The sequence below is a fragment of the Canis lupus genome, chromosome 1 (genome assembly GCF_011100685.1).
Source record: "Canis lupus familiaris isolate Mischka breed German Shepherd chromosome 1, alternate assembly UU_Cfam_GSD_1.0, whole genome shotgun sequence".
Lineage (NCBI taxonomy): Eukaryota > Metazoa > Chordata > Mammalia > Carnivora > Canidae > Canis > Canis lupus.
The window spans coordinates 13508651-13535689 of record NC_049222.1 but is presented as its reverse complement, the minus strand read 5'-3'; the positions used below and the strand labels follow the sequence as shown (position 1 = coordinate 13535689).

Here is a 27039-nt window from a genome sequence, read left to right as displayed (position 1 = left end):
CTCAGAAACCTGCATGTGTATCCATTCCCCATATATGTTACATACACTCCTTGTGTTTAAATGAAAAGAACTTTTTTCTTCTGCACTCTCAAAAGAGATAATGTCCTTCTACAAAATCAGAAGGGGTGAGATACAGATCTCCGAGTTGAGACTGGGTAGGGGTAAGGGAGAAAGCCGACTGTTGGGGCTTTGATGAAGGAATAGGTCCAAAGGTAGAAGAAAATGATGAGAAAAAGACCCACGGCGAAAAATCACAAACATGAGGAATAGGAGCTTCTCAGTGAAGGTGGTGTCACAGGCCATTGTCACCAGATAGAAGTGAGGGTTTCTGAAGCAGGAGTAGGAGGAGTTTCTTTGGGCTCCAAAAGAGAAGGATCTGATCCGTAAGACAGAGGTAAGATGCTCAGCCTGGGTGTGGAGGGAAGAAATTTGGTGACAAAGTGGCATAAATTAGCCTTTAAGGGAACTTCTGACTAAGGCTGAAATCTCCTAAGACTAAGTGACTAAGACTTGTCATACAGAAGTAGAGTCTAAGGACAAGAGACTAATTATAAGGACCAAGAGTGCGCTTACATTTAGAGAGAGCTTGGGCTCAATTGAGAAATCATTTCATACTTTTCTTCTGTTCCCGAAAAGTGTTCCTATAATTGACAGGATTATGATATCCTGATTTCATACAGTGTCATAAAAGACTCAGCCATTTTCAGAACTTTTGCATGTGATTCCTTGCCAACTTGTGTCTTTGCGTATTTTCTAAATGATGCACCAACATCATTGGTGACAGGAGTCCAGAAACCCAATAAAACTTAGGAGGAACATACACTTTTGGGAACTATCCTGCTATTTCTAATGCCTTTATAGGTTGGTTAGGAAAGGTTTTGGTTTTCCTGAACCTTACTTCCTTGTGAAGGGTGTAATTTGTTAAGTTGCACATCCTAGGGGAATTTTACTTCTTCTTCCTGCTTACGAAGCATGTGGTGTATCTGTTTACAGGGAAACTGGTTAGTGGAGAACAATGAGCATCCAATGACTGCCAAACACTGCCAAACACTGTATTCCCTGCAGATACAGATACAGCTATGTATACATTGAATAACATCAGACTAGGGTTAATTAGCTTTGTAAAAAAAAATTCACAGAGGAGAACTCATTCCAGTAAGATTTATAAAGGTATCAATTAGGGAATGGTCTCTTGTGTAAGTATATCATGGAAGACAGATTTATAGTAGCTCCACCCTTTCCCCCATTCCCACACCTCCAGCACCAGCCAGTACAGTCATCCTACTTTCAACTAAATCCAGCACTGTTCTTTGTTGTTCTCTTAGAACTCCCTCTCTGATTTGTGTGGGCATTCCTGTTCTTTGCCAAGAAACCCCAGTGTAGGCTCTTGCCTTTCCTATTCCTCTTTGCTTTATATGAAATAATGGTTGTTCCCCATGACTGCATGTCACTAGATCTTTTCTCAGAGGCAGCTTTTCACTCCCCATCTTCATACTATGAAGTGAGGAAACGTTTTCTCTTTCTTTTATTTCCACTGCTTTTTCTAGCCATTGTTTTTTTTCCTATCTCAATGCCCTATTTTTAGTTTTCAACCATGAGGGTATGTCACCACATGCCCAACTACCATATTGTGTGTTACTCCTTACTATTCATTAAGTCTTCAGTTACCTATTCACCTTTTTGTGGTTTTAGCTCTTCATCCTAAATCCTCCCAGTATTCCCGGTGACTTCAAAACTTCTGTTTCATAGTCAACAAATGGAATATATTTCTGTTTTATTTTACATATGTTTTAATTGAATCTCCTTCTTTCTGAAAATCTTCTCATGTCTTTTGCCCTTTTGATCATTGGATTCATGATGTTTCTTATCTACTTGAATATGTTTTTTATATAAAGTAATATTGATGTTGATGCTGTCTCTGGAGTACCAATGGGGAGAAAAAATTCTAGAGGGGTGAAGAAACTCAAGTACATGTGATGTAGGTTTGCTGGGGATTTTATTTTGCTTTTCCAGCTCTACCCTTCACTCTTTCAACCTCCTGTGGGCTGCAGGAAGCTGAGTTGTAAGGTGACATAATCAGTGTCTTGTCATCTGACAGACACTTGCATTGGGCCAGTGGGAGGCAACAAGTCTTCCAGCTTCCTCTCAGCTCCATTGCCAGGGGATGGCTGCATTTCTTTACCAAAAGCCACAGATACTATTGGACAGCTTTTTCTGCAGCTCTACCTGTTTCCTGGGTTTTGGTAACCATTCCTCCCCTTACTATTTAGATCTAGGAATGGCAGTGTCTCCCCATGGTTGCTCACCTTGTGCTATTCACCATCCTTTCTTGGTTTCTCTTAGCCCTGACCATGCATTGTATAGTTTCTTTATCAGACTTTACTGAATTATCCATTCTGACTGTGTCATTTGTTTTCTGCTAGGCCCTTGACTAATAGAGTAAGTAAATTACTTTAGGAAAAATATCCTCAGATGGAATTCTGGTTATCAGGTTAAACACATATTGAGAAGCACACGTTAAGAGGACATGGGGCACTGGCCTATGGCATATAGTAGCATCAAGTTATCACTGATGGAGGCAAGACACAAAGTGCAGGCAGAAGAAAAGGTGTTGGGAGTTGGGATATCAGGTAGCCATGGTGCTTAGTTGATGTAGCAGCAACTGGTTATAAAGATTGTGGGATCAGCTGCTTACTCATGATGAGCTTTGGAACACAAGGAGAAATATTTTTTTCTGTGTACCAAGTCTAGCAGTAACCAACTGAAATCTGAAAAAGATTTTCCATGGATCTTGACAAGTAAATACTGGAAAATAGAATATATTTGCAGTGATAAGATACATCACCTTTCTAGGAAAATGCAATTAAAACAATAGTGAGATTAACACCAGTAATAATAGTTAGGATTGGTGTGATATGAAAGAAGAGATTATTGATGAGATGTTGGTGAAAATGTTAGTACAACCACTTTGGGAATATTTGGTGATATGTGCTTCAAATTCAGCAGTTCTGTGTTTAAATATATATATCTTAGGTGTACTAGCATGCTGTGCTTAAGGAGAGTTAATGACCATACAATTGGCAATGGCAAGAAGCAGAAACAACTTAGATGTTTATTTATTTATTTATTTTAGATGTTTATTAATTAAAGAATAAGGAAAGGGCACCTGGATGGCTCAGTTAAACATCTGCCTTTGGCTCAGGTCGTGATCTCAGGGTGCTGGGATCGAGCCCTACATTGGACTTTTTGCTCAGTGGAAAGTCTGCTTCTCCTTCTCTCTCCCTTCCTCCCCCAGCTCATGCTCTCTCTCTTTCACTCTCTCTCTCTCTCACAAACAAACAAACAAACAAACAAACAAACAAACAAACAAGGTGTTTTAAAAAAAAGAATAAGGGATCCCTGGGTGGCGCAGTGGTTTGGCGCCTGCCTTTGGCCCAGGGCGCGATCCTCGAGACCCGGCATCGAATCCCACATCGGGCTCCCGGTGCATGGAGCCTGCTTCTCCCTCGGCCTGTGTCTCTGCCTCTCTCTCTCTCTCTCTCTCTGTGACTATCATAAATAAATAAAAATTAAAAATAAATAAAAATAAAAAAAAGAATAAGGAAAAAAATTATGCTAGGCTAATACAATGGAATATCCTACAGCAGTGAACATAAATGAACCAGATATTCATGTATCAGGAAGGATTGATCTTCAAACATAATGTGCAGTGGAGAAGTATCATGTTGAAAAGGATGTGTAGTTATCATTTTTTTGCAGTTGGGTGGGGAAAGTAGGGAGATTGATCATTGAAATGTAATTCTGGGGAACTAGAGGCCACACTTGCTTCAGAAATGTGGGAATGTCCTTGGGTGTATGATAATATTGCCTGTTTGTGATTGAGGATCATTAGCATTCAGAGCCAACTGCTCTTTTTTTTTTTTTTTTTTTTTTTTTTCAGAGCCAACTGCTCTTATATAATTTGTATAAACAGTGAGCCACATTAAAAACATCTGTGGTTTGTCCTTTCAGGCTTGAGGTTTGGCTAGATGGTGCAGATTATTCATCTGTTTCTGAGTCAGCTGTACCCCAACCCCATTATGCCCCATAAACTTTCCTGCTGAAGTCTTTTGGTGGTTTCCTCAGCCTTTTGATGGCCCCTTATCCAGTCTTTGACAGTGAATTTTCTGGATTATTTTTCACTGCTGATTCATCTTCCTTGGAATTCTATCTTTAGTTCTCTACATCTCTGACCCTCTTCTGTCTGCCACCCCTCAGATGCAGGATTTTGCATCTCCTGGGGGGTCTTCTGAGGGCACAGTTTCTTTCCAGCCTACCTGGGCCATCTTGCCACTCTAACTGCTTCAGTCTATGAGTTCGCTGGTCAGTTTCTTTCAGTTTAGGGCTTTCCCTTCCTTCCTTCCCACCTCTAATGCCATTCATACATCCCTTTCTTTTCATTATTTTTGGATTGATATTTATAATTTTGATTGATTGACATTTTACATTATTTTAGTCAGTTCTATTTTTAAAATTTCATTCTGTACTTTGTCATCTTGTCAGAGAAATTATACTGTTTTCCACATCTTCTATTATGGGCTCTGTTGATATTTTGGTAGAATAAGTGTGTCTTTGGACCGTAGGGAGAGATAATTTTTTCTGTGCACCAAGTCTAGCACTAACCAGGAATAACTGATTGATTATTGGCTGCTTACATTTGGATGAAAGCTTCTTGAATAAATCTTCATCTTGAATTTAGGGATGGTTACATAGTATGTTTGGCCATCATATTTTTAAAGATTTTATTTATTTATTCGTGAGATACACAGAGAGAGAGGCAGAGACATAGGCAGAGGGAAGAGCAGGCTTCCTGCAGGGAGCCCAATGTGGGACTTGGTCTCAGGACTCCAGGATCACTCCCTGAGCCGAACGCAGACACTCAACCACTGAGCCACCCAGGCGTCCCCTAACCATCATATTTTTAAAGCTTCTTCAGTGACTCATTTTCCATGTAATGGGTTCTTAGTTATTTTCTATGACCTTTAATAGGCTAAGTGAGTGGGCTCCAACACAGTGCCAGAAGTTGGAACTTACAGACAAGGGAGGTTTGCACAGGTGCCTTTACATTTGGATGACTAGTGTGACTTGGTAAGCCTCATACCCTGAACCAAAATTCCAAGGCCATCCTATCACCATATACTTCCCATCTCACTACCTCTGGAACAAGCCTCTGCATTCCTGGAATGACCCTACCTTTAACATCTGTCTCTCCAGGACTGCCAGGAACAGTTACCACCTCTTTAAGTTTCCCAATTGCCCAAGCAGGATACAATCTATTTCCACAGGTACCAGTAATTATATACTACTGTACAAGAGACTCCTGACCTTGAATCATTACAGTGATGTCCTCCCTACACTATGAGGATCACTTGACAAAACTGTTAATTAATTGTACTCTCTGTAAAAGAATTGTTCCTGAAATTCAGGACATTAAATCAAATTTTATTTACAATATAATTCCAGTGATGTTTGGGAGTATATGTATGTACTTCTTTGAAAGTACTTTTTTAAAAAAAAATGTTGAAATACTGGATGCTTGCTCTGTTAAATTAAGATAATTCAGAAATATAGGGAGGAAAGTACAAGAGAGAATTCTTCCTCCACTCTCCATCAGGGTAGTAGATTCCATCATAAAATACCTCAAACTGTGTGGATTAAAATAACCAAACTTTATTTTATCACACTTCTGGAAGCCAGAGCTCTAAAATCAAGGTGTTATCAGGACTACACTTCCCCTGGAGGCTCTCTGGGAGAATCCTTGCTTCTTCTAGCTTCTCGGGGCTCCTGTTCCTTGACTTGTGCATTTAGTCTCTGCCTCTGCCTTTATGGGACCTTTTTCTCTATGTGTCTCTTCTCTTCTTATAAGGATGGTGGGTGGATTATATTTTATCTGATTATAAAGAGGAATATAATTTCATTTTGTGTTCATTTAAGTCATAGTTTCTTCCAACAAAGGATAAGCCCTGGGCTAAATGGCTTCACTGGAGAGTTTTAGGAGATATTGAAAAAATTAACACCAGTCTTTTTCAAACTTTTCAAAAAATTGAACTCGAGGGACACTTCCTAACTTAACTCTGTGAGGGCAACATTACCCTGATATCAAAGCAAGAGGGACACTATGGAAAGAAAAGTACGGGCCAATATCTCTTATGAATATTGATAGAAAAATCCTCATAGAGTGTTACCACCTGAATTCAGCAGCATACTAAAAGGATTATACATTATGACCAAGTAGGATTTATTTCTGGAATGCAAGAACAGGCTATATGAAAATCAATCAATGTACTATACACCACATTAATAGAACGAAGGGGGAAACACCATGTGACCATCTTAAATGATGTAGAAAATAATTAGACAAAACTTAGTACATTTTCATGGTAAATATATTCATCAAATTGGGAATAGAAGATTTCCTCAACATGATAAAGGATATTTATGAAATACCTACAACTAATATTGTATTGCATAGTGAAAGACTGAAATCTGTTACCCTTTTTCCATTTTTACTTAACATAGTATTGGAAGTTCTAGCTACAACAGCTAAGCAAGAAAGATAAATGGAAAGCGCTCAAATTGGAAGGGAAGAAGTAAAATGATCTCTATATTTAATATGACATGACCTTGTAAGTAGAAAACCCTAAAGACTCCACAAAAAAGTCTGTTAAGACTAATAAATAATTCAGAAAATTTCTAAGATATGAAATCAATAAACAAAAATGGTTTATATTTTTATATTCTGAACAAGAAAAATCTGAAAAGATTAAGAAAGCATATCCATTTACAACAGTGTCAAAAATAATTACAGAATTAACTAAATAGGCAAAAGATTTATAGAATGAAAACTATAAAGCATTGATGAAAGAAATTAAAGAAGACATAGATAAATGGAAAGATGCCCTGTGTTCATGGGTAAGAAAATTAACATTGCTAAAATAACAATATTATTCAAATCTATGTACAGCTTCAATGCAATCTCTATTAAATTCTAATGACATTTTTATTTTTCACAAACAGTAAAACCCATCCTAAAATTCATATGTAGTCTCAAGGCATCCCCAGTAGCCAAAACAATCTGAAAAAGAAGGATAAATTTAGAAGTTGACATGTTCTGGTTTCAAAGCATACTATAAACTTGTAGTAGTGCAATGTGGCATAAAGACAGACTAATACACCTATGGGGTAGTGTAGAAAACCTGGAAAAAAACTTTTGAATATGTGGTCAAATGACTTTTGACAAGGGTATCAAGACCATAATGGAGGACAGGACAGTCTTTTTAAATAAACGGTGCTAGTAAACTGGATATCCTTGTGGAAAAGAATCAAGTTGGGCCCTTACCTTACACCATATATAAACATTAAGTCAAAATGGTCAAAGGCCTAACTGTTAAGAGCTAAAACTATAAAGTTCTTAGGAAAACACATAGTAGAAAAACAAGACATTGGATTTAGCAATAATTTCTTTGACATACTACCCAAAATCTAGGCAGCAAAAGAGGAAATTGATAAATTGGACTTAATCAAAATTTAAAACTTTTTTACATCAAAGGGCACTGTCTAGAGAGTATAAAGCAATCCACATAATGGGAAAAACATTTGCAAGTCATATATCTGATAAGGGATTAATATCTCTATATATCAAGAACTCCTAGCACTCATTAACAAAAAACCAAAACCCAATAGTAAAATTGCAAAGGACTCGAATAGGAATTTTTCCAAGGAAGATACACAAATGTGCTCCCAGAAAACAACAAATGTGGCAGGAATGTGGAGAAAAATAGAACCCTTGTGCATTGCTAGTGAGAATGCAAATGGTGCAACTATTGTGGAAAACAATTTGAGGAACCACCATATTGATGATGGCTGCACAACAATCTGTAGAGTTTAAAGTGATTAAAATGGTAAATTTCATGCTGTGTTTAGCACACTTACACACACACAAGTCATGATTTCTGATTCAAGTTGTTCTCCCAACAGTGTTTGCCAATCTTTTTATCATCTTGGGTCAACTCCTCACATTTTCCTCAAAAAGTTCTTTAACTTTGTATCCTTTATAAATTCTCTATTCATCCCATAGCATTATAACTTTCAGTTGATGTCTTTTTCTCCTATTTCATTAAAGAAAAAAGTAAAGGATATTATTATAGAACTTCTTCAATTTCCTATCATCCTCTAAACTTCAGACCTTTTTTCTAATATAAATTTATTTTTTATTGGTGTTTAATTTGCCAACATATAGAATAACACCCAGTGCTAATCCGTCAAGTGCCCGTCACCCAGTCACCCCCACCCCGTGCCCACCTCCCCTTCTACCACCCCTAGTTCATTTCCCAGAGTTAGGAGTCTCTCATGTTCTATCTCCCTCTCTGATATTTCCACTCATTTTTTTCTCCTTTCCCCTTTATTCCCTCTATTTTTTTATATTCCCCAAATGAATGATAAAAAAAAAAAAAAGAACTCATTGGCCAAAATGCTAAACATAGAGTTACCAAATGAGCTAGCAATTGCAATTCTGGTTATATACCCAAGAAAAAAAAGAAGACATATGTCCACACAAAAATTTGTGCATAAATGTTCATAGCAGCACTATTCACAATAGCCCAAAAGTAGTAACAACCCAAATGCCCATAAACTAATGAATGGATAAACAAAATGTGGCATATCCATACAATGGGCTATTATTTATCCATTAAAAGGAATAAAATGCTGATACAACATAGATGAACCTTGAAGATATTATGCTAAGTGAAAGAAGCCAGACGCAAAAGTTCACACTTTCATTTATCTGAAATATGCAGAATAGGTAAATCTATAGTGATGAAAAGTAGATTAGTTGTTGCTAGTGGCTGAGAGGAGAGGAGATAGGGAAGTTACTGCATAATAGGTATGTGGTTTTTTTATTGGAATGATACAAATGTTCTATAATTAGATAGTGGGGATGATAGTACAACTCAGTGAATATACCCCAAACTGAATTGTACACTTTGATGGCAAATTATATTGTATGTATGTAATATGAACTGTATTCTATCTCAATAAACCATGAGAAAAAAAAATAAACTTCAGACCTTATGTGCCTCTCATCCTTCTTCCTCCTTCTTTTTTTTTTTTTTTTTTAAAGATTTTATTTATTTATTCATGAGAGACACAGAGAGAGAGAGGCAGAGACACAGGCAGAGGGAGAAGCAGGCTCCATGCAGGGAGCCCGACGTGGGACTTGATCCCGGGTCTCCAGGATCACACCCTGGGCCGAAGGCAGTGCTAAACCGCTGAGCCACCCGGGCTGCTCCTTCTTCCTCCTTCTTGTCCTCTTATTCCCATCTTCCATTTTCTCAAGAACTTCTTTCATTAATAACACACCTTTTCTAAATGAGCCTCTATCTCTAGTGGAGCCCCCCTCCTCCGGTGTAAATATATTGAAACTCTTTCATTCTTAAGCAAGCAAACAAACCACTTTCTTCTAGCCACTCCGTGCACTAAACTTCTTTTGTCATTTAACGTTTTGAGAGTCTAGACTCCAAATTTTCCTTCTTTACCCACTGCAAATCTAGTATCTTTTCATCTATTTCAACAGCATAATTTTTGCTTAAGTTCATTATAGACTTTCTGATTTCCTAATCCAGTAGACAATCCCAGGGTTTATATATGTGGAAAGGATTTTTCTTGTGTGATCTGCAGACCCTGGAAGTTCCCCAGTCCCCGACATCAGAACCAGTTTCATAAAAACACCAAGACATCATTTGCCTTTTTCACTGTGTTGAGATTCACATAGATAGTGCAAAAGCAATGATTTCTAAAACTGCTGGCACTTTAGTGTGAATCAAAAGGTTATAGCCCCAAACCATACTAGTATATGGACTCCCCTTAAAAATACGCAAATACACACAAATGCTGTTTTTGACTTAGTGGTATTTTTAATCATTAAAGTATTTAATTGAAGACTTTATTGAATCTACCTTTGAGTACACATCACTTAAAATTAGGTGAGGTGACATGGGATGTATGCATAATGTAACTTTTAATTTTTTTAAGTATGGGGTTATTTTTAACAACAGATTTAATTAAAAAGTGTTCTCCTTCCGTATTTCCAGAGACAATAGTTACTGTGTGTGCTTTATAGAAATTTCACCTTAGTCCTCATTGTTTATCAATTTCATTGAGCTATAATTTACATAAAATAAATCCACACATTATAAAGTATAGTGCAGTGACTTTTGACAAATGTGTAAGCACCTGTGTAAGCACCACCCAATCAAGTTGTAGAGCATTCATCTCAACCAGAAATTTTCCTAGGACTGTTTTACTGTCCATTTCTTCTCCAGTTCCAGCCCTAGGAAACCACTAAGCTTTCTGTTCATTTTGCCTGTTTTAGGACATCATGTAAGTGGAATTATATAATATGCCCTCTTTCTCTCCCACTTCTTTTGCCTAGCATAGTATGTGGGAGGTTCATCCATGCTGCTACAGGAATCAGTACTTTATTCCTTTTTTCCACTGAGAACTCTTCCATTGTATTACCATTCACTACAGATCTGATAAAAATTTGAGATATTCCCAGTTTTTTTGGCTGTTATGAATAAGGTTTCTAGAACATCTGCGTACTAGTCCTTTTGTGACATATGTATTCAGTTCTCTTGGGTAAATTCCAAAGTATGCAATTACTGGATCATATGGTGAGTAACCAATGCCTGTCTCTTTGTACAGATGAGGAAAGCTTTCTCTAGAAGTGAAATTGCTCAACCTTGAGAGATTTAAAGCTTTCTGAAATGATTATCACCAACATGGCAGTGTTGAGAGACCCCAGACTTGACCACCTCCCACAGAGATTAACAATTAGACAGCTCTCCTTGAACAAAAGCTCACCATAAAAAGAAAGATGATAATCACGTGGTGTGATTGGAGGTCTTAGCCAATGCTGTAGTGGGAGTCATTTTGCAATATGTAAGTGTACCTATTTGTCCACTGCCCACTAAAACACCTTGTTCTAATATGTGTAAAATGATACCCTCTTGTTCTTTTAATTTTCTTTTGTTTATTGGTGAGCTTGCTCATATTTTTCATATGCTAAGTCTGTGAGCTTATTTCTTTGCCTTAAAATGCGGATTGAACTATATCAGAAGCTCTTATGGTTGCAAAACTATATGAACGTATGTACAGGTATTTTTTTCTAAGGTGAGTTTTCATCGAATATTAATAGGTTGGCGATGTTAACATTTTCTTAATTTCTTTCACATCAGAATGTGATATTTAGAATATTGATGTTTTGCAACATTGACAGGTAGCCACGTCCTTAAAAAATTCTTTAGGCTGCATTTAGAGAAGAAACAAGATATCATCCAATTTTGGTATTCATGACAATTATGTTCTTTAGTCATCATGAAACACTGAATTAGTGAATATTGAACCATTCATTGCTCCTACGGGAATTATAGGGCTAGATTCCTGTTAGTCCCTGGTCAAGTATTTATGTTAACAAATCAGTACACCTTATTTTAGGTATTTTTCTGCTTATATATACTCTCATTCAATGTATGTTGTTAAGTCCTTAACATTGATATGGGCAACTGCACTGTAAAACCTGTACAAACTTATCTAACACATATTTTCTGTGATCTTGGCTTGCATGTCCTTCAGTGAGATGGAATTCAAGGAATCAATTGTGTCATTATATGCATAGATTTTCCAGTCCTGCAGTAAATTAATGTGGCATACAAATGCTGAATGAGGCATAATTTAAAAAATTATATCTCTCCTTCTAAGAGATAAGCTAAGAAATCTGCGGAGAGAAGTGAATATCTTCTGTTTTCTTTTTTTTAAATCATAAGTAATAAATGTGTTTTATTTTATTTTTTAAAGATTTTATTTATTTATTCATGAGAGACAGAGAGAGAGAGAGAGAGAGAGAAAGAGAGAGGTAGAGGGAGAAGCAGGCTTCATGCAGGGAGCCTGACATGGGACTTGATCCTGGGTCTCCAGGATGAAGCCCTGGGCTGAAGGCAGCACTAAACCACTGAGCCACCTGGGCTGCCCAATAAGTGTGTTATTTTTTTTTATTATTATTTTTTTAATAAGTGTGTTTTAAATTTAAAGTATACTTTGGTTTCCACAGCTCTTTGTTAGTATAGAGAAATATGATTAACTTTTATATGTTGATACTGTGTCCTGCAACCTTGCCAAGGTCACTTATTAATTCTAGAAGTTTTCTGGAGATTTCTTGGGATTTTCTATATAGATAGTCATGTCATCTGAAAATAGGGGGAGTTTTCTTTCTTTCCAATATATCTTTCATTCTTTTTTCTTACCTTATGAAAGTGGCTAGAATATCTAGGATTGTGTTGAATAAGAGTGGCAAGAGGGACAACTTTGTTTTTGTTCCTAATATAAGAGGAAATGTTTCAGTCTTTCACTATTAAATTTAATGTTATCTGTAGGTTTTTGGTAGATGTACTTTATCAAGTTCAGGCCATCTGCCTCTATTTCAATTTTGCTGAGGTTTTATCATGAGTGGGTGCTTGATTTAGTTAAATGTTTTCTAGATCATTTGCTTTAATCATAGGGTTTTTCTTCTTTAGGCTGCTGATACGGTGGAGATTTTTGAATGATGGACCAGTCTTTCGTACTTGGAATAAATTCCACTTGGTAAAATTATATAATCCTTTTTGTATGTTATTGGATTTGAGTTGCTAATATTTTGTTGAGGATTTTTACGTTTATGTCCAGGAGAGTTCTTGGTTTGTAGTTTTCTTTAGTTTTTGTTGTTGTTGTTGTTGTATCAAGGTAATCTTGGCCTAATGCTATGAATTGGAAAGTGTTTTTTCTCTCCTAAATTATTTTTATTTTCTATTTTTTGTCAGTTTTTTTAAATGTTTGTTGAAATATTTGTCATGAAACCATTTGTATCTGGAGATTTAATGGTAATAAAATGATTCAGATCTGTCTTACTTTAGTTTATTAGCTTATGGTTATTGTAGAATTGGGTCATTTTTTCTTTTTTAAAGATTTATTTATTTATTTATTAGAGAGAGAGAGAGAGAGAGGCAGAGACATAGGCAGAGGGAGAAGTAGCCTCCCTGTAGGGAGCCTGATGCAAGACTCCATCCCGGATCCTGGGATAACACGCTGAGCTGAAGGCAGATGCTCAACCACTGAGCCACTCAGGTGTCCCTGGGTCATTTTTTCTAAATTGTCAGAATTATCAGTATAAAGTTGTTTGTAGTTTTCCCTTATTATGTCTTAATGGCTACAGGATCTGGTAAGATATCCCTTGCTTTATTATTGATAATATTAGTCTTTTTCTCCCCCATTTCAAAATTTCATTGTTTTGAATTTCAGATAGTGTTATAACTTGTTTTTTTGTTATAACTTGTTTAATCATCAATATGATTTATTTATTTAAAGATTTATTTATTTATTTTACTGAGAGAGGGAGAGAGAGTTAATACTTGGGGGGGGGGTAGTGGAGGAGCGAAAGAGAGTCTTAAGTAGATTCCCCTCTAAGCAAGGAGCCAGAGACTCATGATCTCATGACCCCATGAACGTGAGATTAGGACTTGAGCTGAAACAAAGAGTTGTATACTTAACTGACGGCACCACTTAGGTGCCCTTCAGTCATCAATATGATTCATAAAACTAATGAGGAGAAGGCTACTTAATGTATAAACCCATATTTCTGTTGTGTCCATTGATATTTCTTCAGGATGAGGCAAGATTCCTTCTTTTATCATTTTCTCTTTGAAGAACACTTTTTAAGGAAGGAATTTTTTTTTTTTTTTACCCTTTAAGAAGAGTAGGTCTGCTAGTGAAAAATTCCTTACTTTTCCTGCATCTGAAAATGTCTTTATTTCTTCCTTATTCCTATAAGGAATATCCACAATATCCCCTATTGTGGGATGTGGAGCTGGTAATTGGTAGTTCTTTTAGCAATTGAAAAAGTGTGACACTTCCCTTTGGTCTCCATGGTTTCAGATAAGAAATCTGCTGTCACTCAAATAAGTGTTTTTCCTACAGGTAACATGCCATTTTCTTTTTCTTGCTGATTTCAAGGTTTTTTTTCCTTTCTCTTTACTTTTCAGAATTAAATTTTTATGTGTCTTCACATGTATTTCTTTGTGTTTATCTTATTTGGGGGTTCATTCAGTTTTTTTTATTTTGGAGGTTTATGCCTTTTGCTAAATATGGCATTTTAGCCACTATTGTTTAGAACATTCTTTCAGTTCCACTCTTTTCTCTCTGAGATGCTGATGATACAAATATTGGATCTTATGTTATTGTCTTGAATGTTCCTGAAATCTGTTAATTTTTTTGGTCTGTTTTTTCTTGGTAAATTGTATAAGTTCTATAAATCTGTTAAAATTGAGTAAATTTGGGACATCTTGGTGGCTCAGCAGTTTAGTATCTGCCTTCAGCCCAGGGCATGATCCTGGAGTCCTGGAATCGAGTCCCACATTGGGCTCCCTGCATGGAGCTTGCTTCTCCCTCTGCCTGTGTCTCTGCCTCTCTCTCTTTGTGTCTCTCATGAATAAATAAATAAAATCTTTAATAAAAAATAAATAAAATAGGGTAAATTCTATTAGATTGTTGCTAGGTTTACTGATCCTATCTTGTCTTCTCTACTCTAATATTGAACCCATTCAGAACGTTTTGTAGTTTTGTTATTGCATGTGTTATAATTTCTTTTTAGTTCTCTTTTATAATAATTGCCATTTCTTGAAATTTTCTAATTTTTCATTTGTTGCAACAGAATTTGTAATTGTTGGCTGAAACAATTTGTCTGATGTTTGGTTTAAAATTATGTCAGATAATCCCAATATTGGATCTATCTGCTATTGATAACACTGCTAGGTGTTATTTGGTTACCTCTTCTCATTTACTTTTAATTTTTCTAGTCCTTGATTTGATAGGTGATTTTTAAAATTTAACAAAATTTAAAAAATCAGTTTCAGAGGTAGAATTTAGTGATTCACCAGTTGCATACAACACCCAGTGCTCATCACATCACATGCCCTCCTTAATGCCCATCACCCAGTTACCCCATCACCAACCTCTCCTCCAGAAATCCTCAGTTTGTTTCCTAGAGTTCAGCATCTCTTATGGTTTGCCTCCCTCTCAATTTTCATCTTATTTGATTTTTCCTTCTCTTCCCCATGTTCATCTGTTTTGTTTCTTAAATTCCACGTATGAGTGCAATCAAATGGTATTTGCCTTTCTCTGACTGACTTATTTCACTCAGCATAATACCCTCTAATTCCATCCATGTTACTACAAATGGTAAGATTTCATTCTTTTTGATAGCTAAGTAATAGTCCACTATATATATATATATATATATATATATATATATATATATATATATACCACTCCTTCTTTATCCATTCATCTGTTGAGTGACATCTGGACTTTTTTCATAGTTTGGCTGTTGAGGACATTGCTGCTATAAAGATTGGAGCTCATGTACCATTTTGAATCACTATGTTTATATCCTTTGAATAAATGTCTAGTAGTGCAATTGCTGAGTTAAAGGATACTTCTGTTTTTAACTTTTTAAATAACCTCCATACTGTTTTCCAGAGTGGCTGTACCTGCTTGTATTCCCATCAACAGTGTAAGAGGGTTACCCTTTCTCTGCATCCTTGCCAAGGTCTGTTGTTACCTGAGTTATTAATTTTTGCCATTCTGACTGGTGTGAGGTGGCATCTCATTGGTTTTGATTTGTATTTCCCTGATGCTAAGTGATGTTGAATGTCTTCATGTTTCTGTTGGCCATTTGTATGTCTTCTTTGAAGAAATGTCTGTTCATGTCTTGTGCCCATTTCTTGACTAGATTTTTCATTTTTAGGGTGTTGAATTTGAGAAGTTCCTTTTAGATTTTGGATATTAGCTCTTTATTGGATAAGACATTTGCAAATATCTTATCCCATTCCATAGATTGCCTTTTAGTCTTTTTGAGTGTTTCCTTTGTTGTGCAAAAGCTTTTTGTCCTGAACTATTGGGATTTCATCAAGGGATTGATTTTTAAATCATATCCTGGGTCTTTTGGCTATTGTTAGAGCTTGGGTCCTCTTTAAATCTTTTATTTTAATAGGCAATGATCCTGTTTAGATTCGGCATACAAGTCCTGGCCAAGTTCTGTGGACTGTGATTCTGATGAAAATTTTATTTTCAGAGCTTTTGCTGTGCTGTTTTGGTCCCGTTGATACCTATTACAGCTGAGTGTCCCATTGGTAATGGCTGGTACCACTTGAAAATGTGAAAGGAGATTCCTAGGCAGGATCACCTAGGGCCTCTAGATGAGAGAAAGGAATTTCTGAAGAGTTTCCAGCTCACAGGGATGAAGAACACTTCCTAGGACTGTCTGTCTGTTTTGGTAGGATCCTCCTTGCTGGTGCTGTCTGGCTATCTGGTGTCTCTTGAAAAGGGAGGCAAGTGTCAGGTCCCATGAGCAAAAGAGCATTTTCCTTGGCTGATTATTGTTTGCAAAACATCCAGTATGTCCCCATACCAGTGACTTAGCTATTGTCAGAAGGATTCCTATTTAATCAGAATGAGGAATGAGCATGCATGAGCTACATTTTATTATCTGGTTGGGGGTCAAGACTTGCTGTATTTGTTTCCCTTTTTCTTTTGTGTAAAAGGATATAAGATGATTTGCTGCTGTATTTTCCCCTAGTCTTCGAGTCACAAACTGGCTTGCTTTTTCTTAGGAACTTTCAGAGCAGGAGGTAATTATTTTTGGAGTATGCTAATATATTTCAATGAGAAAGGCAGTAGGAGATACCCCAGAATTCCATATAGGGTTTATTTGGGTGGACAGAGGCAGCAGTTAAAAGAAAGGAAGATTCAGATGTCAACAAGATAGAGAGATCTAATTGGTCAAGGTAGAGACCAACTACCAACTGGTTGTATTCCTAGTCAGGCCCCAAACAAGTATATCAATTATAAGCTTCCTTTTTTAAATCTTCTATAAGATTAGTGGTTTGTCCTAAATGAACTTTGGGGTCTCTTTCACCTTTCATGTGGATAAGCTGAAATGCATCCATTTAAATGTCGTTAAGGGAGGATGATAGGCCAGGTATCTTCCACACACCACAAATATCTCCCAGCAGTTGACACTAGGTTTGGGGAAGACAGGGCTTAGAGATCAGATCTGGTATAACTGCTTGTACCACAAACATATTATGATCATTTGTTCACTAATTATTTATTTGTTCATTTGGTTTGTAATCACTAATTAATCCAGTATGTTTTGTATGTTTACTCTGGGCCAGTTTTCTCATAGCTTCCGTAAAAGTAAAATGAGACCATTTCTACCTTGTGTTGCTCAGCCACTCATTTGGCACCTGCCAATAAACACACATTCAGTAATATGAATGAGTAATTTGAGAGGCCAAGATGTAGAATGTGATTAGACTCAATATGCAAGATAGTAACATGGATTCTCCATGAAGCTGCCTGGAAAATCTGGGACCATTGTTTAAACACAATAGATCTCAAAGCCTTAGGACTCTCTGCCCAACACCCCTGGTCCTCCTGTGTGAGCAAGCTCCAATGATTCTGCAGGCTTTTGTTCTTTAATACATTGAGCAAACGTGAACTACAAGGGCTGTCATCTTGTTTCTATTCATTGTGCTGTGTAATTGGAAGAAGCAATTCTAGTTTGCCTCTTCCTTGTGAAGCAACCAGTTAGGCAACAGAGTAGTCTGACATTTGCTCCTGGGATGGTTACAGAATCTCAGGATTCAGCACTTACAGACTCTCTTGCCTGGTTAATAGCACAGTATCTCACTTCCTGGAGGCTGGGGCTGGTACCATCACCTGGGACAAGCAGGTAATCAGATAGCCCTTAGCTCCAATCATAAACTCTTGGAATTAAAAGGACCATACAAGCAAAATCAGCAGCAAGTATAAATTAAATTACAAAATATACTTAAAGGGTGAAAAATAAGCTTTTAACACAAGAGGCAGCAGCATAGGGTCTTCAGGAGGTCTGATGAGCTGTGACCAGCTTAGCCCTCCAAGATACAGGGAGAGACCTGGGACAGAGAAAGGGCTACAGAAGGTTCTCCTCTCTTTTCTTTCTTCCTCCCTCGTTTCCCTTTCCCTTCCTTCCTCTTCACATAAGACTATTGTGTACACGAGCCTCAGGTAATAGCAGCACATTATATTCACCATTTTCTGCTCTCGTCATTACTCAGTATGCTGGTTGAAAATCTAAAAATAACAACACAACTATACAGTAACTCCCAACTGTCAATGTATTCCCTTTTTAAGGCTTTCTTTGCAAAGCTGAACTTTGCTTCCCAGTCCCACTAATAAGAGCACCATGGAATGCAATCTCCAAGGAACATGGAAATGGAGAGAGTGATGCCAGGCCAGGGTGGAGGGCTTGTGATTTTTTGAGAGATTGAGAAAGTCAGAAAGCAGACCAGCATGTATGTTCTTAAACTCAGGGCCCGCGGCTGTCAGAGGAGGGGTTTAATGGAGTTCACAGATACACTAAATATTCCTAGTTTTGGCACATGGATGTTCCATTTCACTTCAGACCCAATCAACCGCTACTCCAGCTAAGGCCTAGTCAGAGAGGCAGCTAAATGGGGGCCACAGTTCCAAGACAGAAGCTGCAGAGTCTGTAGATGCATGAGAGAGATTTCCTGGGATAAAGGGCAATTAGCAGCAGACAGTAAGCAGCTGTGGAAGAAAGCACTCATCTTTATAATTGGTGAAGATACTACACTGAAAAATCTGAGTTACTGATGGAAACTCAGAATTTCCTGTAATTAATAAGTAACAGGGCTTCTCTGTTACTATTTTTTCTACTTATTTATTTTTGTAATAAGAACATCAGAACCTTCTGAAACGAGGGTGGAGGAACATTTGCAAAACTTGGATGTCTCAATAGAATCAGTCCAGTCCAGTCCAGCCCAGCTCAGCAGTTCCCATATAGTCACCGCAGGACAGATCCCTGATGTCGGTTGCTTTGTGGTATTCTCTACTCATTGTGGCACGCTGGAACAGTGCCTGGCTCATAGCAGGTCCTCCATAAATATTGATTGAATATCCAAGGAAGATTTTTGACAAATTCCTAGTGAGGAAGACTTAGAAATGAAGTCTGGAGCCACCATTTGTCATTCCTCCTTTGTCACGCATAATCATGTTTGCCACCTTAACATGTCCCGCGAAATGAGATCAGCTAATCATGGCCAAATTGAAGGATTTTCTAGTAAAAGCTGAGCTGGCTTATTCTCAGAACAGGCACAGCATTGCTATTGTAAAAAATTAGTAGACTTTTTAATAGAGCAAATTTAGCTTTACAGAAAAATGGGGCAGAAAGTACAGACGGTTCACTCTGTACTGGCCACAGTATTCTCTGTTGTTCACTTGGACTAGTGTGGCACATTTGTTATAGTTGATGAATGGATCTTGATACATTATTATTGACTGAAGTCCACAGTTTACCTTAGAGTTCACTGTTACACAGTTCTGTTGACTTTGTCAACCAAGATGTGATCATGTCACATATCCACCATTATAAGTATCACACGGAAAATTTTCACTGCCCTACAAGTTCTCCACATATTTATCCCTCTCTCCCGGACCCCTGGAAACCACGTATCTTTCTGGTTTCTATAGTTTTGCCTTTTCCAAAATGTCAAATACTTGGGATCGAACAGAATTTAGCCTTTTCAGATTGGATTTTTTTCACTTAATCATATGCATTTAAGATTCTTCCATGTTTTCTCATGGCTTGATAGCTCATTTCTCTTTAGTGCTAAATGATATTCCATTGTATGAATTAAAGGACATCTTTGTTGCGTCAGTTTTTGACAAGTAAGAATAAAGCTTCTATAAATGTGTGTAGGTGTTTAGCGGACATAAGTTTTCAATTCATTTGGGTAATAATACCTGAGAGTATGATTACTGCATCACATGGTATATATAACTCTGTTTAACTTTGTTTTTTTTTTTTTTTTAGATTTTATTTATTTATTCATGAGAGACTCACACACAGAGAGACAGAGACACAGGCAGAGGGAGAAGCAGGCTTCATGCAGGAAGCCCAATGTGGGACTTGATCTCGGGACACGGGGATCACACCCTGAGCTGAAGGCAGATGTTCAGCCATGGAGCCACCGAAGGACTCCTCTGTTTAACTTTGTTAGGAAATTACTGCCAAACTGTTGTCCCGAATGGCAGTGCCATTTTGCATCTCCAACAAATGAGAGTTTTTGTTGCACCATATCTTCACCAGCCTTTAGTATTTGTCAGTGCTTTTGATTTTAGCCATTCTGATAGATATGAAGTGGTGTCTCATTGTTGTCTGAATTTGCAATTCCCTAATGGCAAATAATGTTGAGTACCTTTGCATATGCTTATTTGTCATCTATATACCTTCTTTGGTGAGAAATGCTCAGATCTTTTGTCCCCTTTTCAATTATGTTATTTATTTTTCCTATAGTTGAGTTTTAAAGAGTTCTTTGTGTATTTTGAGTACAAGTTCTTTATCAGATCTGTGTTTTTTTTTAAAAGATTTTTTTATTTATTCCAGAGAGAGAGAGAGAGAGAGACAGACAGACAGAGAGACAGAGACACAGGCAGAGGGAGAAGCTCCATGCAGGGAGCCCGACGTGGGACTCGATCCCGGGTCTTCAGGATCATGCCCTGGGCTGAAGGCAGGCGCCAAACTGCTGAGCCACCCAGGGATCCCCCAGATCTGTGTTTTGTAAATAGTTTTTCCTAGTCTGTAGGATTGTCTTCTCATTTTCTTAACAGCATCTTTTGCAGTGCAGAAGTTTTAAATTTTAATGAAGCCAACTTATGAGATTTCTTGCTGGGATAATGCTTTTAGTGTTATATCTATAAACTCATTGCTAAACCCAGGGTCATCTAGATTTTTTCCTGTATTACCTTCTAGAAGTTTTATAGTTTTGATTTTACATTTAGGTCTGTGATGAGTTTGAGTTAAGTTTTATGACAGGTGTAAAGTTAGTGTCTAAATTCATTAAAAACGATTGACCAGTTATTCTGGCATCATTTGTGGAAGAGATTATTCTTTCTCTGTTCAGTTACTTTTGCTACCATGTCAAGTTCAGTTGCCTTTATTTGTATGGGTCCATTTCTGGCTCTGTTATGCTTCATTGATATATTTGTATATTCTTTAACTAATAGCACATTGTTTTATTGATTGTAGCTTTATAGTAAGTTTCGAAGTCAGGTAATATCATTTCCCTCCCAAAGAAGACTTTGTTTTTCTTTTTCAGTGTTGTGTTGGGAATATGTAAGAACTAGTAGGTAAATAAGGGTTGGAGAATCAAATGCACAGCATAGTGATTATAGTTAACAATACTGTATTATAAACTTCAAAGCTCTTGGGAGACTAGATCTTAATTGTTCCCACTACAAATAAGGTGATAATTATATGGCATGGTCGAAGTGTTAGTTTAGCTAAAGCTACAGTGGTAATCATAATGCAATATATAACTATATCAAATCAACATGTTGCACACCTTAAACTTATACAGTGTTATGTGTCAATTATATTTCAAATAAAAAAAAGAAAGAATAAGCTTCCCATAGCTTTATTCTTATACTGAAAAAAGTATTGTATTGGTTATTCTGGATCCTTTGCCTTCCCACATAAACTTTAGAAACAGTTTGCAGATGTCCACCAAGTAACTGCTGGGGATTTTTGATTAGGAATGTCTTGAATTTATAGATGAAGGTGGGAAGAGCTGACATCTTAACAATATTGAGTCTTCTTATCTATGAACATGGACTGTCTCTCCATTTATTTAGATCTTTGATTTCTTTCATCAGAACTTTTTAATTTTCCTCATAAAGGTCATACAATATTTTGTTAGATTTGCATCTGAGTTTTTCATTTTGGGGTGTGTTAATGTAAGTGGTGCTTTGTTTTGTTTTTTTTTTTTTTTTTGTGCTTTGTTTTTAATTCCAATTGTTCACTGCTAGTATATAATAAAGAAAGAACTGACTTTTCCACGTTCACAAAACAGAATTTTTGACACATTCTAATGTTTAAAGCAAGTCAGAGAGGGAGAGACTACAGAAGGTATGGATATTGATAATTTCATTGAGGACCAATAATGTAAGAGATCACCACATTGGAGAAGTCATTCATACACATGAACTGTTAGAGAACCACCAGAGCCTTCTTCTGTTCATGCCCTAACTTTTATGGTATTAGTGAGGTCCTACAAGTCAATTTCTAGTGTGGGCAGAGGGAGGCTTTGTGGGATGAGACCCAAAAAGACTAGTGCCAGTGCTGAAAACTTCTCCATGCAGAACTAGGATTTGCAGTGTATTTCCCAGGTGCTTTTTGATGTGTCAGGACCACTAGGGTTTGGTGACTTTCTCCCAGTAAATTATGTCTGGAAGAGTATTATTTTAAAAATTAATTCTAAGCCTAACACCCTTTGGGGATATTTTAAACTAATCATTTTGAAGAGGAAAAATAAATAGGAGACCACTATACTCTATTGTAAGATGTATTATATAGATAATCAAGATTGCGTGGTCTTGGCAGAGAAATCATCGCAAAGATCAATGGAATAAGGACTGAGAACCCAGAAATAGACCCATACAAAGAGTGGCTCAGTAGATTCTTGACAAAGGTTCAAAAACAATTTAATGGAAAAAGGATAGCCTTTTCAACAAATGGTGATGGATAAAATTGGACATCCATAGATTCCCCCCCTCCAAAAAAATAAGGGAAAAAGGAAAGAATCTGAAATTCCACATATGAGTGAAATCACAGGATATTTGTCTTTCTCTGACTGACATTTTGCTTAGCATGATACCCTCTAGCTGCATCCACATTGTTGCAAATTTAAGAAACAGAGCAAAGGAACATAAGGGGGAGAAACAGGCAAACTGAGAAATAGACTCAACTATAGAGAACAAACTGACGGTCACAGGGTGTGGGGGTAGGGAAATGGGTTAAACAGGTGATGAGGATGCAGGAGGGCACTTGAGATGAGCACCGTATGGTGTGAAATGGAAATGTTGAATCACTAAGTTCTATACCTGAATATTACATTGTATGTTAACTAACTGGAATTTACATAAAAACTTGGAAGAAGAAAAAAGAAAAAAGCTTGACCTGAATCTCACACAAAAATTAACTCAAAATTAACTTTTAAATGTAAATGTAAAAATTATAAAACCGTTAAGAAAAAAATTGAACATATTTGGGATCTAGGGCTAGATAAAGAATTCAGACTTGACAACAAAAGCGTGTTCAATTAAAAAAATCAATAAATTGGATTCATGAAACTAAAAACTTTCACTCTGTGAAAGAAGATGAAAAATCAAGGTATCTAACAAAGTGCTAGTTTCTAGAATATATGAAGGCCTCTCAAAGCTCAGTTTTAAAAACCAATCCCGTTAGAAAAGGGCAAAGACTTGAAGAGACATTTCAAGGAAGAGCATAGTTAGATAGCAAATAAGCACATGAAAAGAAGTTCCATATCATTAACTGTTAGGGAAATGCAAACTGAAGCTACAGTTAGGTACCACTACACATTTGTTGGAACACCTAAAATAAGAAATAGCACTGGTGAGGATGTGGAGAGCTAGCTCACTTATACAGGCCGGTGGAATGCTAAATGGTATGGCCACTCTTGAAAAACAGTTTGGCAGTTTCTAACACACACATACACATGAAACCCCCTAAACTAACCATGAAATTGTGACCCTCAAATTAGGCACTAACCCAGGGAGATTAAAGACTTACATTCACATGAAAACTTGTCTGTAAATATTTACGGCAGCTGTTATTTGTAATATCTACAGACTGTAAACAGCCCAGATGTCCTCCTACCAGCGAATGGCTAAACATACTGTGGTATATCTATGCCATGGGAATTACTCAGAACTGGAAAGGAACAAACTATTGAGAAAGGCAACAATATGGCTCGGGCTCCAGAGTATTACTCTGATTGAAAAAAAAAGGCAATCCCAAAAGCCTACATACTGCAGAATTCCATTTCTATGACATTATTGAAATGATAAAACAGATAATGGAGGGAACCCTGGGTGGCACAGCAGTTTAGCGCCTGCCTTTGGCCCGGGGCGTGATCCTGGAGACCCGGGATCGAATCCCACGTCGGGCTCCCAGTGCATGGAGCCTGCTTCTCCCTCTGCCTGTGTCTCTGCCTCTCTCTCTCTCTCTCTGTGTGACTATCATAAATAAATAAAAATTTAAAAAAAAAAACAGATAATGGAGAACAGACTAGTGCTTACCAGGGCCTAAGGATGAGGCTAAGGTAGAAGGAGTATAGTTTTAAAAGGGCAACATGAGGAATTCCTGTGGTGGAAATGTTCTGTATCTTGACTTTATTAATGTCAGTATGCTGCTGTGACATACTAAGTAGTACCAAGGTGCTATCATTGAGAGAAACTGGGTACAGTATACAGGGGAACTCTCTATATTATTTCTTAGCAACCACTGTGTGAGCGAGCCTACAATTATTTCAAAACGCAAAGTTTAATTTAAAACAGGGCACTATTTTTAGTGTATAATTTACACATAGTGAAGTGTTCAAAGCAGTCAATTTTAATCAGTTCTGACTACTGCGTGCACTCAGGTGCATGCCCCTTTCCAGTTAACCCTGCCCCAAGAGGAACAATCACTGTTGTGGTTTTGATTTTTCTTACTCTCTGTGCTTACCATATGCACTTACCATACGCCTGTGTTGTTTTTTTTGTTCCCTTGGTCTGGTTTCTTTCACTTGGCATAATGCTTTTCAGATTGACCCAGCGTTACTGTATGTCTTGGTAAATTGTTTCTTTTTAATGCTTTGTCGTGTTCTAGTGTACAGATTTGTTGACCTTGTAGTGTTTAGCCCTTATATTTAAAGGTACTGTCAACATTCTTGTAAAAGGTTTGTGGTGGAAACATGTTTTCATGTCCCTTGAATTAATACTCGGAGGAGAAGTTGTTAGATCATAGGATAGATGCAAGTTTCACTTTTCAAGAATCTGGACCCTTTCCCCAAGTGACCATACCATTTCATACCCAACCAGCCCTATAGGAGAGTTCTGATTGCTCCACGTCTTTTTCAGCATTCGGCATAGGCAGTCTTTCTTATGCACTCATTCTAGTGGGTATGAAATGATACGTCTTTGTGCTTTAATTTGCATTTCTCTGATGACTAATGATATTGAACACTTTGTTCTGTGGTTCTTGGCCACTCATACACATTCTTCAACGAAATGTTCAAAAAGCACTCTTCTTTTAAAAGAGTTGCTTTATGTCAGGAAATATTGGCCATTTATTTCTCTTTAGCTTTTTTTGTTTGTAGGTGTTTGTGTGTTTTATATACATACACTTTTTCAGGTGTATGCATTGTGAATATTTTCCCCCAATCTAGGACTTGCTGAGTTTCTCACTAGGGTCTTGTGATGAGACTTACAAGAGTTTTTACACCAATTTTTTTCTTAGTTTATGTTTCAAGTAGTGAATTCTTCTTGACTTACCTGAGGAAATATTGCAAGCATATAGATGAAAGTATGGAGGCCTATCCAGAGATGAAGGATCCATCTTTCTAGTACTTAAAGTTGCCTTTTATAGTTGAAAGGCTCTTTCTGTGTCTACTAGAAAATAAAACAATAGCATTGTTGATTATTTTTCTTGGGTCTAGGCCTCATGCTCTTTCCATTTTGTTGCAACTAGGTCTTTGTCAAGAGCTAGGAAAGTGCCCTAGGTGTTGTTTTCACAACTCTTGGTTTTCACATGACATGCCTTCTTTTTTTTGAAAGAGCTGCTTTATGTCCTGGAAAGTAAGAGTTCTAGTTTCATTGAAAAAGTCATGGTTTTTTGAAATGTCCTGTCAGAAACTGAAACTTTTGGAAAAAAAAAAAAAAGAGAGAGATTGGTTGGATGATTACATTCCAAGGATTCAGGAAGCCTTAGAGTGGGAACTTACAAACCACAGCAAAATAGAATATCTGTTAGATATTACCTGTTAGAATATCAGTCTCATTTTATATTGCAAATCATGTGTGGTTCCAGCCTCACTGGGAGTCAGTGAGAAAGTCTTTTATGTCTTCTTGATCCACTTTTCCAGACCTTCATGTCTTGCCCCGTCTCAGTCTGAAACATACCCCTTTCCTCTCCACACAATAAAAAGATGAGAGGTTTAGTTTAACAAATGGTTATTGAATACTTACCAAATTTCAGGCATTTAGCAAAACACATGGTCTCTGTCCATAAGGAATTAACAAAACTTTTACATGCAAATTTATTTAAACATGTATTCATCCTTTTTTGCTGTACTCTTATGTTTGGGAAGGAGCATCCCTCATTTTGTGTAGTTGATTCTTCTACCTGCATTGCATCTTGCCACCTTATATCTCCTTCGGTAGCTTTTTTAATCAACTTTGCTTATCAACTTTTCTGTCCTTTCTTTAACAATAACCACTTGTCTATTTTTTTCCTGTATTCAATACATACATTTAGTATCCAAATCTGCATCAGGCTGCCTTGTGGACCTTAATTCTGTGTCTAGTTCAAGTAAATGTCAATATATATATAAATATGTAGTCAATATATATATGTCATATATATATGCCATATATATATGCCATATATATGACAAATGTATATATATATATACACACACACACACACACACACATTTGAGCACTTTACATGCTCAATTCCACAGCAAGTAAAGTGGCTCACAACAGGTGTCCAACACATCTAACCCATGACTTGCCCGTGGGCGGGTTTCAGAGAGAAGCTGCCAGGCTCCTCATGTGAGGAGTATATATATATACACACATATATATATATATACACACACAGGTAAATACAGACAAAATACAGAAACCCAGTTAAATTTGAATTTCAGACAATGCTTTCTTTACTGGAAATATATTCTATACATAGTATAAATTTGTTCCATATACTTGAGATATACTGTAAAATTATTCATATAACTAGGAACCCTGTATTTTTACTTGCTAAATTTGGCTACCTTACAA

The 27039-nt window shown here is 37.0% G+C and overlaps 1 protein-coding gene across 16 annotated transcripts in view; it reads left to right on the top strand.

The window, feature by feature from the left end:
* The window catches only part of SERPINB11 (serpin family B member 11), a 91834-nt gene that overhangs the window by 23331 nt on the left and 41464 nt on the right, over window positions 1-27039 (top strand). For 2 of the 16 annotated variants that reach the window (XR_005353383.1, XR_005353384.1), the window contains one exon: window positions 10744-10980. The exons of the other annotated variants lie outside the window; for them this stretch is intronic. The gene's annotated coding sequence lies outside the window, so the exon portion shown is untranslated. The remainder of the gene's footprint in view (window positions 1-10743; window positions 10981-27039) is intronic. 16 annotated transcript variants of the gene reach the window in all.